Source organism: Petromyzon marinus, chromosome 39, assembly GCF_048934315.1.
Source record: "Petromyzon marinus isolate PM22_M1 ecotype Great Lakes invasive population chromosome 39, UKy_Petmar_22M1.pri1.0, whole genome shotgun sequence".
Classification (NCBI taxonomy): domain Eukaryota; kingdom Metazoa; phylum Chordata; class Hyperoartia; order Petromyzontiformes; family Petromyzontidae; genus Petromyzon; species Petromyzon marinus.
The window spans coordinates 1,107,891-1,124,052 of record NC_133705.1 but is presented as its reverse complement, the minus strand read 5'-3'; positions in this window follow the sequence as shown (position 1 = coordinate 1,124,052).

Sequence of the window (16,162 nt, the reverse complement as noted above, 5' to 3'; positions counted from 1 at the left end):
TGGTGCAACTGATTTTGATGTACTGTGAAAATTCAGATATTTGCATGACTGCTGTTGTTTTATTTTGTGAATAGCAAAAAGCATTCAACCCCATAATACATGTTGTTTTATTGGTCGCTCGTCCATTTCATATCCCATAGCTTAACCATTCATATATTTGGATTCCTCTCGACGAGGCGAGCAGTACGAGTACCACCTTGATGGGTCTTCGACGTTTCCTTCCAGAGTTATTACCAAAAAACCACAAACATCACAGAATCCTCTTGGTTTGGGGTCAAAATGTTGTCGCTCATTAAATCCCATAGGAAACGTCGCATCGAATGAATGTGATTGAATTCTCCCCGTCTTGACGAGCGGAATTGAATGGTGCAACTGATTTTGCTGTGCTGTGAAAATTCAGATATTTGCATGACTGCTGTTGTTTTATTTTGTGAATAGCAAAACGCATTCAACCCCATAATACATGCTGTTTTATTGGTCGCTCGTCCATTTCATATCCCATAGCTTAACTATTCACATATTTGGATTCCTCTCGACGAGGCGAGCAGTACGAGTACCACCTTGATGGGTCTGCGACATTTCCTTCCAGAGTTATTAACAAAAACCCACAAACATCCCAGAATCCTCTCGGTTTGGGGTCTAATGTTGTCGCTTATTAAATCCCATAAGAAATCATATATTTGGATTCTTCTCGACGAGGCGAGCAGTACGAGTACCACCTTGTTGGGTCTGCGACGTTTCCTTCCAGAGTTATTACCAAAAAACCACAAACATCCCAGAATCCTCTCGGTTTTTGGTCAAAATGTTGTCGCTCATTAAATCCCATAAGAAACGTCGCATCAAATGAATGTGATTGAATTCTCCCCGTCTGGACGAGCGGAATTGAATGGTGCAACTGATTTTACTGTGCTGTGAAAATTCAGATATTTGCATGACTGCTTTTGTTTTATTTTGTGAATAGCAAAAAGCATTCAACCCCATAATACATGCTGTTTTATTGGTCGCTCGTCCATTTCATATCCCATAGCTTAACCATTCATATATTTGGATTCCCCTCGACGAGGCGAGCAGTACGAGTACCAACTTGATGGGTCTGCGACGTTTCCTTCCAGAGTTATTACCAAAAAAACACAAACATCCCAGAATCCTCTAGGTTTGGGGTCAAAGTGTTGTCGCTCATTAAATCCCATAAGAAACGTCGCATCGAATGAATGTGATTGAATTGTCCCCGTCTGGACGAGCGGAATTGAATGGTGCAACTGATTTTGCTGTGCTGTGAAAATTCAGATATTTGCATGACTGCTGTTGTTTTATTTTGTGAATAGCAAAAAGCATTCAACCCCATAATACATGCTGTTTTATTGGTCGCTCGTCCATTTCATATCGCATAGCTTAACCATTCACATATTTGGATTCCTCTTGACGAGGCGAGCAGTACGATTACCACCTTGATGGGTCTGCGACGTTTCCTTCCAGAATTATTACCAAAAAAACACAAACATCCCAGAATCCTCTCGGTTTGGGGTCAAAATGTTGTCGCTCATTAAATCCCATAAGAAACGTCGCATCGAATGAATGTGATTGAATTGTCCCCGTCTGGACGAGCGGAATTGAATTGTGCAACTGATTTTGCTGTGCTGTGAAAATTCAGATATTTGCATGACTGCTGTTGTTTTATTTTGTGAATAGCAAAAAGCATTCAACCCCATAATACATGCTGTTTTATTGGTCGCTCGTCCATTTCATATCCCATAGCTTAACCATTCACATATTTGGATTCCTCTCGACGAGGCGAGCAGTACGATTACCACCTTGATGGGTCTGCGACGTTTCCTTCCAGAGTTATTACCAAAAAAACACAAACATCCCAGAATCCTCTCGGTTTGGGGTCAAAATGTTGTCGCTCATTAAATCCCATAAGAAACGTCGCATCGAATGAATGTGATTGAATTGTCCCCGTCTGGACGAGCGGAATTGAATTGTGCAACTGATTTTGCTGTGCTGTGAAAATTCAGATATTTGCATGACTGCTGTTGTTTTATTTTGTGAATAGCAAAAAGCATTCAACCCCATAATACATGCTGTTTTATTGGTCGCTCGTCCATTTCATATCCCATAGCTTAACCATTCACATATTTGGATTCCTCTCGACGAGGCGAGCAGTACGATTACCACCTTGATGGGTCTGCGACGTTTCCTTCCAGAGTTATTAACAAAAAACCACAAACATCCCAGAATCCTCTCGGTTTGGGGTCTAATGTTGTCGCTTATTAAATCCCATAAGAAATCATATATTTGGATTCTTCTCGACGAGGCGAGCAGTTCGAGTACCACCTTGATGGGTCTGCGACGTTTCCTTCCAGAGTTATTACCAAAAAACCACAAACATCCCAGAATCCTCTCGGTTTTTGGTCAAAATGTTGTCGCTCATTAAATCCCATAAGAAACGTCGCATCAAATGAATGTGATTGAATTCTCCCCGTCTTGACGAGCGGAATTGAATGGTGCAACTGATTTTGCTGTGCTGTGAAAATTCAGATATTTGCATTACTGCTGTTGTTTAATTTTGTGAATAGCAAAACGCATTCAACCCCATAATACATGCTGTTTTATTGGTCGCTCGTCCATTTCATATCCCATAGCTTAACCATTCATATGTTTGGATTCCTCTCGACGAGGCGAGCAGTACGAGTACCACCTTGATGGGTCTGCGACGTTTCCTTCCAGAGTTATTACCAAAAAAACACAAACATCCCAGAATCCTCTCGGTTTGGGGTCAAAATGTTGTCGCTCATTAAATCCCATAAGAAACGTCGCATGGAATGAATGTGATTGAATTCTCCCCGTCTTGACGAGCGGAATTGAATGGTGCAACTGATTTTGCTGTGCTGTGAAAATTCAGATATTTGCATGACTGCTGTTGTTTTATTTTGTGAATAGCAAAACGCATTCAACCCCATAATACATGCTGTTTTATTGGTCGCTCGTCCATTTCATATCCCATAGCTTAACTATTCACATATTTGGATTCCTCTCGACGAGGCGAGCAGTACGAGTACCACCTTGATGGGTCTGCGACATTTCCTTCCAGAGTTATTAACAAAAACCCACAAACATCCCAGAATCCTCTCGGTTTGGGGTCTAATGTTGTCGCTTATTAAATCCCATAAGAAATCATATATTTGGATTCTTCTCGACGAGGCGAGCAGTACGAGTACCACCTTGTTGGGTCTGCGACGTTTCCTTCCAGAGTTATTACCAAAAAACCACAAACATCCCAGAATCCTTTCGGTTTTTGGTCAAAATGTTGTCGCTCATTAAATCCCATAAGAAACGTCGCATCGAATGAATGTGATTGAATTGTCCCCGTCTGGACGAGCGGAATTGAATTGTGCAACTGATTTTGCTGTGCTGTGAAAATTCAGATATTTGCATGACTGCTGTTGTTTTATTTTGTGAATAGCAAAAAGCATTCAACCCCATAATACATGCTGTTTTATTGGTCGCTCGTCCATTTCATATCCCATAGCTTAACCATTCACATATTTGGATTCCTCTCGACGAGGCGAGCAGTACGATTACCACCTTGATGGGTCTGCGACGTTTCCTTCCAGAGTTATTAACAAAAAACCACAAACATCCCAGAATCCTCTCGGTTTGGGGTCTAATGTTGTCGCTTATTAAATCCCATAAGAAATCATATATTTGGATTCTTCTCGACGAGGCGAGCAGTTCGAGTACCACCTTGATGGGTCTGCGACGTTTCCTTCCAGAGTTATTACCAAAAAACCACAAACATCCCAGAATCCTCTCGGTTTTTGGTCAAAATGTTGTCGCTCATTAAATCCCATAAGAAACGTCGCATCAAATGAATGTGATTGAATTCTCCCCGTCTTGACGAGCGGAATTGAATGGTGCAACTGATTTTGCTGTGCTGTGAAAATTCAGATATTTGCATTACTGCTGTTGTTTAATTTTGTGAATAGCAAAACGCATTCAACCCCATAATACATGCTGTTTTATTGGTCGCTCGTCCATTTCATATCCCATAGCTTAACCATTCATATGTTTGGATTCCTCTCGACGAGGCGAGCAGTACGAGTACCACCTTGATGGGTCTGCGACGTTTCCTTCCAGAGTTATTACCAAAAAAACACAAACATCCCAGAATCCTCTCGGTTTGGGGTCAAAATGTTGTCGCTCATTAAATCCCATAAGAAACGTCGCATGGAATGAATGTGATTGAATTCTCCCCGTCTTGACGAGCGGAATTGAATGGTGCAACTGATTTTGCTGTGCTGTGAAAATTCAGATATTTGCATGACTGCTGTTGTTTTATTTTGTGAATAGCAAAACGCATTCAACCCCATAATACATGCTGTTTTATTGGTCGCTCGTCCATTTCATATCCCATAGCTTAACTATTCACATATTTGGATTCCTCTCGACGAGGCGAGCAGTACGAGTACCACCTTGATGGGTCTGCGACATTTCCTTCCAGAGTTATTAACAAAAACCCACAAACATCCCAGAATCCTCTCGGTTTGGGGTCTAATGTTGTCGCTTATTAAATCCCATAAGAAATCATATATTTGGATTCTTCTCGACGAGGCGAGCAGTACGAGTACCACCTTGTTGGGTCTGCGACGTTTCCTTCCAGAGTTATTACCAAAAAACCACAAACATCCCAGAATCCTTTCGGTTTTTGGTCAAAATGTTGTCGCTCATTAAATCCCATAAGAAACGTCGCATCAAATGAATGTGATTGAATTCTCCCCGTCTGGACGAGCGGAATTGAATTGTGCAACTGATTTTGCTGTGCTGTGAAAATTCAGATATTTGCATGACTGCTGTTGTTTTATTTTGTGAATAGCAAAAAGCATTCAACCCCATAATACATGCTGTTTTATTGGTCGCTCGTCCATTTCATATCCCATAGCTTAACCATTCACATATTTGGATTCCTCTCGACGAGGCGAGCAGTACGAGTACCACCTTGATGGGTCTTCGACGTTTCCTTCCAGAGTTATTACCAAAAAACCACAAACATCACAGAATCCTCTCGGTTTGGGGTCAAAATGTTGTCGCTCATTAAATCCCATAAGAAACGTCGCATCGAATGAATGTGATTGAATTCTCCCCGTCTTGACGAGCGGAATTGAATGGTGCAACTGATTTTGCTGTGCTGTGAAAATTCAGATATTTGCATTACTGCTGTTGTTTAATTTTGTGAATAGCAAAACGCATTCAACCCCATAATACATGCTGTTTTATTGGTCGCTCGTCCATTTCATATCCCATAGCTTAACCATTCATATGTTTGGATTCCTCTCGACGAGGCGAGCAGTACGAGTACCACCTTGATGGGTCTGCGACGTTTCCTTCCAGAGTTATTACCAAAAAAACACAAACATCCCAGAATCCTCTCGGTTTGGGGTCAAAATGTTGTCGCTCATTAAATCCCATAAGAAACGTCGCATGGAATGAATGTGATTGAATTGTCCCCGTCTGGACGAGCGGAATTGAATTGTGCAACTGATTTTGCTGTGCTGTGAAAATTCAGATATTTGAATGACTGCTGTTGTTTTATTTTGTGAATAGCAAAAAGCATTCAACCCCATAATACATGCTGTTTTATTGGTCGCTCGTCCATTTCATATCCCATAGCTTAACCATTCACATATTTGGATTCCTCTCGACGAGGCGAGCAGTACGATTACCACCTTGATGGGTCTGCGACGTTTCCTTCCAGAATTATTACCAAAAAAACACAAACATCCCAGAATCCTCTCGGTTTGGGGTCAAAGTGTTGTCGATCATTAAATCCCATAAGAAACGTCGCATCGAATGAATGTGATTGAATTGTCCCCGTCTGGACGAGCGGAATTGAATTGTGCAACTGATTTTGCTGTGCTGTGAAAATTCAGATATTTGCATGACTGCTGTTGTTTTATTTTGTGAATAGCAAAAAGCATTCAACCCCATAATACATGCTGTTTTATTGGTCGCTCGTCCATTTCATATCCCATAGCTTAACCATTCACATATTTGGATTCCTCTCGACGAGGCGAGCAGTAGGATTACCACCTTGATGGGTCTGCGACGTTTCCTTCCAGAGTTATTACCAAAAAAACACAAACATCCCAGAATCCTCTCGGTTTGGGGTCAAAATGTTGTCGCTCATCAAATCCCATAAGAAACGTCGCATCGAATGAATGTGATTGAATTGTCCCCGTCTGGACGAGCGGAATTGAATGGTGCAACTGATTTTGATGTACTGTGAAAATTCAGATATTTGCATGACTGCTGTTGTTTTATTTTGTGAATAGCAAAAAGCATTCAACCCCATAATACATGTTGTTTTATTGGTCGCTCGTCCATTTCATATCCCATAGCTTAACCATTCATATATTTGGATTCCTCTCGACGAGGCGAGCAGTACGAGTACCACCTTGATGGGTCTTCGACGTTTCCTTCCAGAGTTATTACCAAAAAACCACAAACATCACAGAATCCTCTTGGTTTGGGGTCAAAATGTTGTCGCTCATTAAATCCCATAGGAAACGTCGCATCGAATGAATGTGATTGAATTCTCCCCGTCTTGACGAGCGGAATTGAATGGTGCAACTGATTTTGCTGTGCTGTGAAAATTCAGATATTTGCATGACTGCTGTTGTTTTATTTTGTGAATAGCAAAACGCATTCAACCCCATAATACATGCTGTTTTATTGGTCGCTCGTCCATTTCATATCCCATAGCTTAACTATTCACATATTTGGATTCCTCTCGACGAGGCGAGCAGTACGAGTACCACCTTGATGGGTCTGCGACATTTCCTTCCAGAGTTATTAACAAAAACCCACAAACATCCCAGAATCCTCTCGGTTTGGGGTCTAATGTTGTCGCTTATTAAATCCCATAAGAAATCATATATTTGGATTCTTCTCGACGAGGCGAGCAGTACGAGTACCACCTTGTTGGGTCTGCGACGTTTCCTTCCAGAGTTATTACCAAAAAACCACAAACATCCCAGAATCCTCTCGGTTTTTGGTCAAAATGTTGTCGCTCATTAAATCCCATAAGAAACGTCGCATCAAATGAATGTGATTGAATTCTCCCCGTCTGGACGAGCGGAATTGAATGGTGCAACTGATTTTACTGTGCTGTGAAAATTCAGATATTTGCATGACTGCTTTTGTTTTATTTTGTGAATAGCAAAAAGCATTCAACCCCATAATACATGCTGTTTTATTGGTCGCTCGTCCATTTCATATCCCATAGCTTAACCATTCATATATTTGGATTCCCCTCGACGAGGCGAGCAGTACGAGTACCAACTTGATGGGTCTGCGACGTTTCCTTCCAGAGTTATTACCAAAAAAACACAAACATCCCAGAATCCTCTAGGTTTGGGGTCAAAGTGTTGTCGCTCATTAAATCCCATAAGAAACGTCGCATCGAATGAATGTGATTGAATTGTCCCCGTCTGGACGAGCGGAATTGAATGGTGCAACTGATTTTGCTGTGCTGTGAAAATTCAGATATTTGCATGACTGCTGTTGTTTTATTTTGTGAATAGCAAAAAGCATTCAACCCCATAATACATGCTGTTTTATTGGTCGCTCGTCCATTTCATATCGCATAGCTTAACCATTCACATATTTGGATTCCTCTTGACGAGGCGAGCAGTACGATTACCACCTTGATGGGTCTGCGACGTTTCCTTCCAGAATTATTACCAAAAAAACACAAACATCCCAGAATCCTCTCGGTTTGGGGTCAAAATGTTGTCGCTCATTAAATCCCATAAGAAACGTCGCATCGAATGAATGTGATTGAATTGTCCCCGTCTGGACGAGCGGAATTGAATTGTGCAACTGATTTTGCTGTGCTGTGAAAATTCAGATATTTGCATGACTGCTGTTGTTTTATTTTGTGAATAGCAAAAAGCATTCAACCCCATAATACATGCTGTTTTATTGGTCGCTCGTCCATTTCATATCCCATAGCTTAACCATTCACATATTTGGATTCCTCTCGACGAGGCGAGCAGTACGATTACCACCTTGATGGGTCTGCGACGTTTCCTTCCAGAGTTATTACCAAAAAAACACAAACATCCCAGAATCCTCTCGGTTTGGGGTCAAAATGTTGTCGCTCATTAAATCCCATAAGAAACGTCGCATCGAATGAATGTGATTGAATTGTCCCCGTCTGGACGAGCGGAATTGAATTGTGCAACTGATTTTGCTGTGCTGTGAAAATTCAGATATTTGCATGACTGCTGTTGTTTTATTTTGTGAATAGCAAAAAGCATTCAACCCCATAATACATGCTGTTTTATTGGTCGCTCGTCCATTTCATATCCCATAGCTTAACCATTCACATATTTGGATTCCTCTCGACGAGGCGAGCAGTACGATTACCACCTTGATGGGTCTGCGACGTTTCCTTCCAGAGTTATTAACAAAAAACCACAAACATCCCAGAATCCTCTCGGTTTGGGGTCTAATGTTGTCGCTTATTAAATCCCATAAGAAATCATATATTTGGATTCTTCTCGACGAGGCGAGCAGTTCGAGTACCACCTTGATGGGTCTGCGACGTTTCCTTCCAGAGTTATTACCAAAAAACCACAAACATCCCAGAATCCTCTCGGTTTTTGGTCAAAATGTTGTCGCTCATTAAATCCCATAAGAAACGTCGCATCAAATGAATGTGATTGAATTCTCCCCGTCTGGACGAGCGGAATTGAATGGTGCAACTGATTTTGCTGTGCTGTGAAAATTCAGGTATTTGCATGACTGCTTTTGTTTTATTTTGTGAATAGCAAAAAGCATTCAACCCCATAATGCATTGTGTTTTATTGGTCGCTCGTCCATTTCATATCCCATAGCTTAACCATTCATATATTTGGATTCCCCTCGACGAGGCGAGCAGTACGAGTACCACCTTGATTGGTCTGCGACGTTTCCTTCCAGAGTTATTACCAAAAAAACACAAACATCCCAGAATCCTCTAGGTTTGGGGTCAAAATGTTGTCGCTCATTAAATCCCATAAGAAACGTTGCATCGAATGAATGTGATTGAATTGTCCCCGTCTGGACGAGCGGAATTGAATGGTGCAACTGATTTTGCTGTGCTGTGAAAATTCAGATATTTGCATGACTGCTGTTGTTTTATTTTGTGAATAGCAAAAAGCATTCAACCCCATAATACATGCTGTTTTATTGGTCGCTCGTCCATTTCATATCCCATAGCTTAACCAATCACATATTTGGATTCCTCTCGACGAGGCGAGGAGTACGATTACCACCTTGATGGGTCTGCGACGTTTCCTTCCAGAATTATTACCAAAAAAACACAAACATCCCAGAATCCTCTCGGTTTGGGGTCAAAATGTTGTCGCTCATTAAATCCCATAAGAAACGTCGCATCGAATGAATGTGATTGAATTGTCCCCGTCTGGACGAGCGGAATTGAATTGTGCAACTGATTTTGCTGTGCTGTGAAAATTCAGATATTTGCATGACTGCTGTTGTTTTATTTTGTGAATAGCAAAAAGCATTCAACCCCATAATACATGCTGTTTTATTGGTCGCTCGTCCATTTCATATCCCATAGCTTAACCATTCACATATTTGGATTCCTCTCGACGAGGCGAGCAGTACGATTACCACCTTGATGGGTCTGCGACGTTTCCTTCCAGAATTATTACCAAAAAAACACAAACATCCCAGAATCCTCTCGGTTTGGGGTCAAAATGTTGTCGCTCATTAAATCCCATAAGAAATCATATATTTGGATTCTTCTCGACGAGGCGAGCATTACGAGTACCACCTTGATGGGTCTGCGACGTTTCCTTCCAGAGTTATTACCAAAAAAACACAAACATCCCAGAATCCTCTAGGTTTGGGGTCAAAATGTTGTCGCTCATTAAATCCCATAAGAAACGTCGCATCGAATGAATGTGATTGAATTGTCCCCGTCTGGACGAGCGGAATTGAATGGTGCAACTGATTTTGCTGTGCTGTGAAAATTCAGATATTTGCATGACTGCTGTTGTTTTATTTTGTGAATAGCAAAAAGCATTCAACCCCATAATACATGCTGTTTTATTGGTCGCTCGTCCATTTCATATCCCATAGCTTAACCATTCACATATTTGGATTCCTCTCGACGAGGCGAGCAGTACGATTACCACCTTGTTGGGTCTGCGACGTTTGCTTCCAGAATTATTACCAAAAAAACACAAACATCCCAGAATCCTCTCGGTTTGGGGTCAAAATGTTGTCGCTCATTAAATCCCATAAGAAACGTCGCATCGAATGAATGTGATTGAATTGTCTCCGTCTGGACGAGCGGAATTGAATTGTGCAACTGATTTTGCTGTGCTGTGAAAATTCAGATATTTGCATGACTGCTGTTGTTTTATTTTGTGAATAGCAAAAAGCATTCAACCCCATAATACATGCTGTTTTATTGGTCGCTCGTCCATTTCATATCCCATAGCTTAACCATTCACATATTTGGATTCCTCTCGACGAGGCGAGCAGTACGATTACCACCTTGATGGGTCTGCGACGTTTCCTTCCAGAGTTATTACCAAAAAAACACAAACATCCCAGAATCCTCTCGGTTTGGGGTCAAAATGTTGTCGCTCATTAAATCCCATAAGAAACGTCGCATCGAATGAATGTGATTGAATTGTCTTCGTCTGGACGAGCGGAATTGAATGGTGCAACTGATTTTGCTGTACTGTGAAAATTCAGATATTTGCATGACTGCTGTTGTTTTATTTTGTGAATAGCAAAAAGCATTCAACCCCATAATACATGTTGTTTTATTGGTCGCTCGTCCATTTCATATCCCATAGCTTAACCATTCATATATTTGGATTCCTCCCGACGAGGCGAGCAGTACGAGTACCACCTTGATGGGTCTTCGACGTTTCCTTCCAGAGTTATTACCAAAAAACCACAAACATCACAGAATCCTCTCGGTTTGGGGTCAAAATGTTGTCGCTCATTAAATCCCATAAGAAACGTCGCATCGAATGAATGTGATTGAATTCTCCCCGTCTTGACGAGCGGAATTGAATGGTGCAACTGATTTTGCTGTGCTGTGAAAATTCAGATATTTGCATGACTGCTGTTGTTTTATTTTGTGAATAGCAAAAAGCATTCAACCCCATAATACATGCTGTTTGTTGGTCGCTCGTCCATTTCATATCCCATAGCTTAACCATTCACATATTTGGATTCCTCTCGACGAGGCGAGCAGTACGATTACCACCTTGATGGGTCTGCGACGTTTCCTTCCAGAATTATTACCAAAAAAACACAAACATCCCAGAATCCTCTCGGTTTGGGGTCAAAATGTTGTCGCTCATTAAATCCCATAAGAAACGTCGCATCGAATGAATGTGATTGAATTGTCCCCGTCTGGACGAGTGGAATTGAATTGTGCAACTGATTTTGCTGTGCTGTGAAAATTCAGATATTTGCATGACTGCTGTTGTTTTATTTTGTGAATGGCAAAAAGCATTCAACCCCATAATACATGCTGTTTTATTGGTCGCTCGTCCATTTCATATCCCATAGCTTAACCATTCACATATTTGGATTCCTCTCGACGAGTCGAGCAGTACGATTACCACCTTGATGGGTCTGCGACGTTTCCTTCCAGAGTTATTACCAAAAAAAACACAAACATCCCAGAATCCTCTCGGTTTGGGGTCAAAATGTTGTCGCTCATTAAATCCCATAAGAAATCATATATTTGGATTCTTCTCGACGAGGCGAGCAGTACGAGTACCACCTTGATGGGTCTGCGACGTTTTCTTCCAGAGTTATTACCAAAAAACCACAAACATCCCAGAATCCTCTCGGTTTGGGGTCAAAATGTTGTCGCTCATTAAATCCCATAAGAAACGTCGCATCAAATGAATGTGATTGAATTCTCCCCGTCTGGACGAGCGGAATTGAATGGTGCAACTGATTTTGCTGTGCTGTGAAAATTCAGATATTTGCATGACTGCTTTTGTTTTATTTTGTGAATAGCAAAAAGCATTCAACCCCATAATACATGCTGTTTTATTCGTCGCTCGTCCATTTCATATCCCATAGCTTAACCATTCATATATTTGGATTCCTCTCGACGAGGCGAGCAGTACGAGTACCACCTTAATGGGTCTGCGACGTTTCCTTCCAGAGTTATTACCAAAAAAACACAAACATCCCAGAATCCTCTAGGTTTGGGGTCAAAATGTTGTCGCTCATTAAATCCCATAAGAAACGTCGCATCGAATGAATGTGATTGAATTGTCCCCGTCTGGACGAGCGGAATTGAATGGTGCAACTGATTTTGCTGTGCTGTGAAAATTCAGATATTTGCATGACTGCTGTTGTTTAATTTTGTGAATAGCAAAACGCATTCAACCCCATAATACATGCTGTTTTATTGGTCGCTCGTCCATTTCATATCCCATAGCTTAACCATTCACATATTTGGATTCCTCTCGACGAGGCGAGCAGTACGATTACCACCTTGATGGGTCTGCGACGTTTCCTTCCAGAGTTATTAACACAAAACCACAAACATCCCAGAATCCTCTCGGTTTGGGGTCTAATGTTGTCGCTTATTAAATCCCATAAGAAATCATATATTTGGATTCTTCTCGACGAGGCGACCAGTACGAGTACCACCTTGATGGGTCTGCGACGTTTCCTTCATGAGTTATTACCAAAAAAACACAAACATCCCAGAATCCTCTCGGTTTTTGGTCAAAATGTTGTCGCTCATTAAATCCCATAAGAAACGTCGCATCAAATGAATGTGATTGAATTCTCCCCGTCTGGACGAGCGTAATTGAATGGTGCAACTGATTTTGCTGTGCTGTGAAAATTCAGATATTTGCATGACTGCTTTTGTTTTATTTTGTGAATAGCAAAAAGCATTCAACCCCATAATACATGCTGTTTTATTCGTCGCTCGTCCATTTCATATCCCATCGCTTAATCATTCATATATTTGGATTCCTCTCCACGAGGCGAGCAGTACGAGTACCACCTTGATGGGTCTGCGACGTTTCCTTCCAGAGTTATTACCAAAAAGACACAAACATCCCAGAATCCTCTAGGTTTGGGGTCAAAATGTTGTCGCTCATTAAATCCCATAAGAAACGTTGCATCGAATGAATGTGATTGAATTGTCCCCGTCTGGACGAGCGGAATTGAATAGTGCAACTGATTTTGCTGTGATGTGAAAATTCAGATATTTGCATGACTGCTGTTGTTTTATTTTGTGAATAGCAAAAAGCATTCAACCCCATAATACATGCTGTTTTATTGGTCGCTCGTCCATTTCATATCCGATAGCTTAACCATTCACATATTTGGATTCCTCTCGACGAGGCGAGCAGTACGATTACCACCTTGATGGGTCTGCGACGTTTCCTTCCAGAATTATTACCAAAAAAACACAAACATCCCAGAATCCTCTCGGTTTGGGGTCAAAATGTTGTCGCTCATTAAATCCCATAAGAAACGTCGCATCGAATGAATGTGATTGAATTGTCCCCGTCTGGACGAGCGGAATTGAATTGTGCAACTGATTTTGCTGTGCTGTGAAAATTCAGATATTTGCATGACTGCTGTTGTTTTATTTTGTGAATAGCAAAAAGCATTCAACCCCATAATACATGCTGTTTTATTGATCGCTCGTCCATTTCATATCCCATAGCTTAACCATTCACATATTTGGATTCCTCTCGACGAGGCGAGCAGTACGATTACCACCTTGATGGGTCTGCGACGTTTCCTTCCAGAGTTATTACCAAAAAAACACAAACATCCCAGAATCCTCTCGGTTTGGGGTCAAAATGTTGTCGCTCATTAAATCCCATAAGAAACGTCGCATCAAATGAATGTGATTGAATTCTCCCCGTCTGGACGAGCGGAATTGAATGGTGCAACTGATTTTGCTGTGCTGTGAAAATTCAGATATTTGCATGACTGCTTTTGTTTTATTTTGTGAATAGCAAAAAGCATTCAACCCCATAATACATGCTGTTTTATTCGTCGCTCGTCCATTTCATATCCCATAGCTTAACCATTCATATATTTGGATTCCTCTCGACGAGGCGAGCAGTACGAGTACCACCTTGATGGGTCTGCGACGTTTCCTTCCAGAGTTATTACCAAAAAAACACAAACATCCCAGAATCCTCTAGGTTTGGCGTCAAAATGTTGTCGCTCATTAAATCCCATAAGAAACGTCGCATCGAATGAATGTGATTAAATTGTCCCCGTCTGGACGAGCGGAATTGAATGGTGCAACTGATTTTGCTGTGCTGTGAAAATTCAGATATTTGCATGACTGCTGTTGTTTTATTTTGTGAATAGCAAAAAGCATTCAACCCCATAATACATGCTGTTTTATTGGTCGCTCGTCCATTTCATATCCCATAGCTTAACCATTCACATATTTGGATTCCTCTCGACGAGGCGAGCAGTACGATTACCACCTTGTTGGGTCTGCGACGTTTCCTTCCAGAATTATTACCAAAAAAACACAAACATCCCAGAATCCTCTCGGTTTGGGGTCAAAATGTTGTCGCTCATTAAATCCCATAAGAAACGTCGCATCGAATGTATGTGATTGAATTGTCCCCGTCTGGACGATCGGAATTGAATTGTGCAACTGATTTTGCTGTGCTGTGAAAATTCAGATATTTGCATGACTGCTGTTGTTTTATTTTGTGAATAGCAAAAAGCATTCAACCCCATAATACATGCTGTTTTATTGGTCGCTCGTCCATTTCATATCCCATAGCTTAACCATTCACATATTTGGATTCCTCTCGACGAGGCGAGCAGTACGATTACCACCTTGATGGGTCTGCGACGTTTCCTTCCAGAGTTATTACCAAAAAAACACAAACATCCCAGAATCCTCTCGGTTTGGGGTCTAATGTTGTCGCTTATTAAATCCCGTAAGAAATCATATATTTGGATTCTTCTCGACGAGGCGAGCAGTACGAGTACCACCTTGATGGGTCTGCGACGTTTCCTTCCAGAGTTATTACCAAAAAACCACAAACATCCCAGAATCCTCTCGGTTTTTGGTCAAAATGTTGTCGCTCATTAAATCCCATAAGAAACGTCGCATCGAATGAATGTGATTGAATTGTCCCCGTCTGGACAAGCGGAATTGAATGGTGCAACTGATTTTGCTGTGCTGTGAAAATTCAGATATTTGCATGACTGCTGTTGTTTTATTTTGTGAATAGCAAAAAGCATTCAACCCCATAATACATGCTGTTTTATTGGTCGCTCGTCCATTTCATATCCCATAGCTTAACCATTCACATATTTGGATTCCTCTCGACGAGGCGAGCAGTACGATTACCACCTTGATGGGTCTGCGACGTTTCCTTCCAGAATTATTACCAAAAAAACACAAACATCCCAGAATCCTCTCGGTTTGGGGTCAAAATGTTATCGCTCATTAAATCCCATAAGAAACGTCGCATCGAATGAATGTGATTGAATTGTCCCCGTCTGGACGAGCGGAATTGAATTGTGCAACTGATTTTGCTGTGCTGTGAAAATTCAGATATTTGCATGACTGCTGTTGTTTTATTTTGTGAATAGCAAAAAGCATTCAACCCCATAATACATGCTGTTTTATTGGTCGCTCGTCCATTTCATATCCCATAGCTTAACCATTCACATATATGGATTCCTCTCGACGAGGCGAGCAGTACGATTACCACCTTGATGGGTCTGCGACGTTTCCTTCCAGAGTTATTACCAAAAAAACACAAACATCCCAGAATCCTCTCGTTTTTGGGTCAAAATGTTGTCGCTCATTAAATCCCATAAGAAATCATATATTTGGATTCCTCTCCACGAGGCGAGCAGTACGAGTACCACCTTGATGGGTCTGCGACGTTTCCTTCCAGAGTTATTACTAAAAAAACACAAACATCCCAGAATCCTCTAGGTTTGGGGTCAAAATGTTGTCGCTCATTAAATCCCATAAGAAACGTTGCATCGAATGAATGTGATTGAATTGTCCCCGTCTGGACGAGCGGAATTGAATGGTGCAACTGATTTTGCTGTGCTGTGAAAATTCAGATATTTGCATGACTGCTGT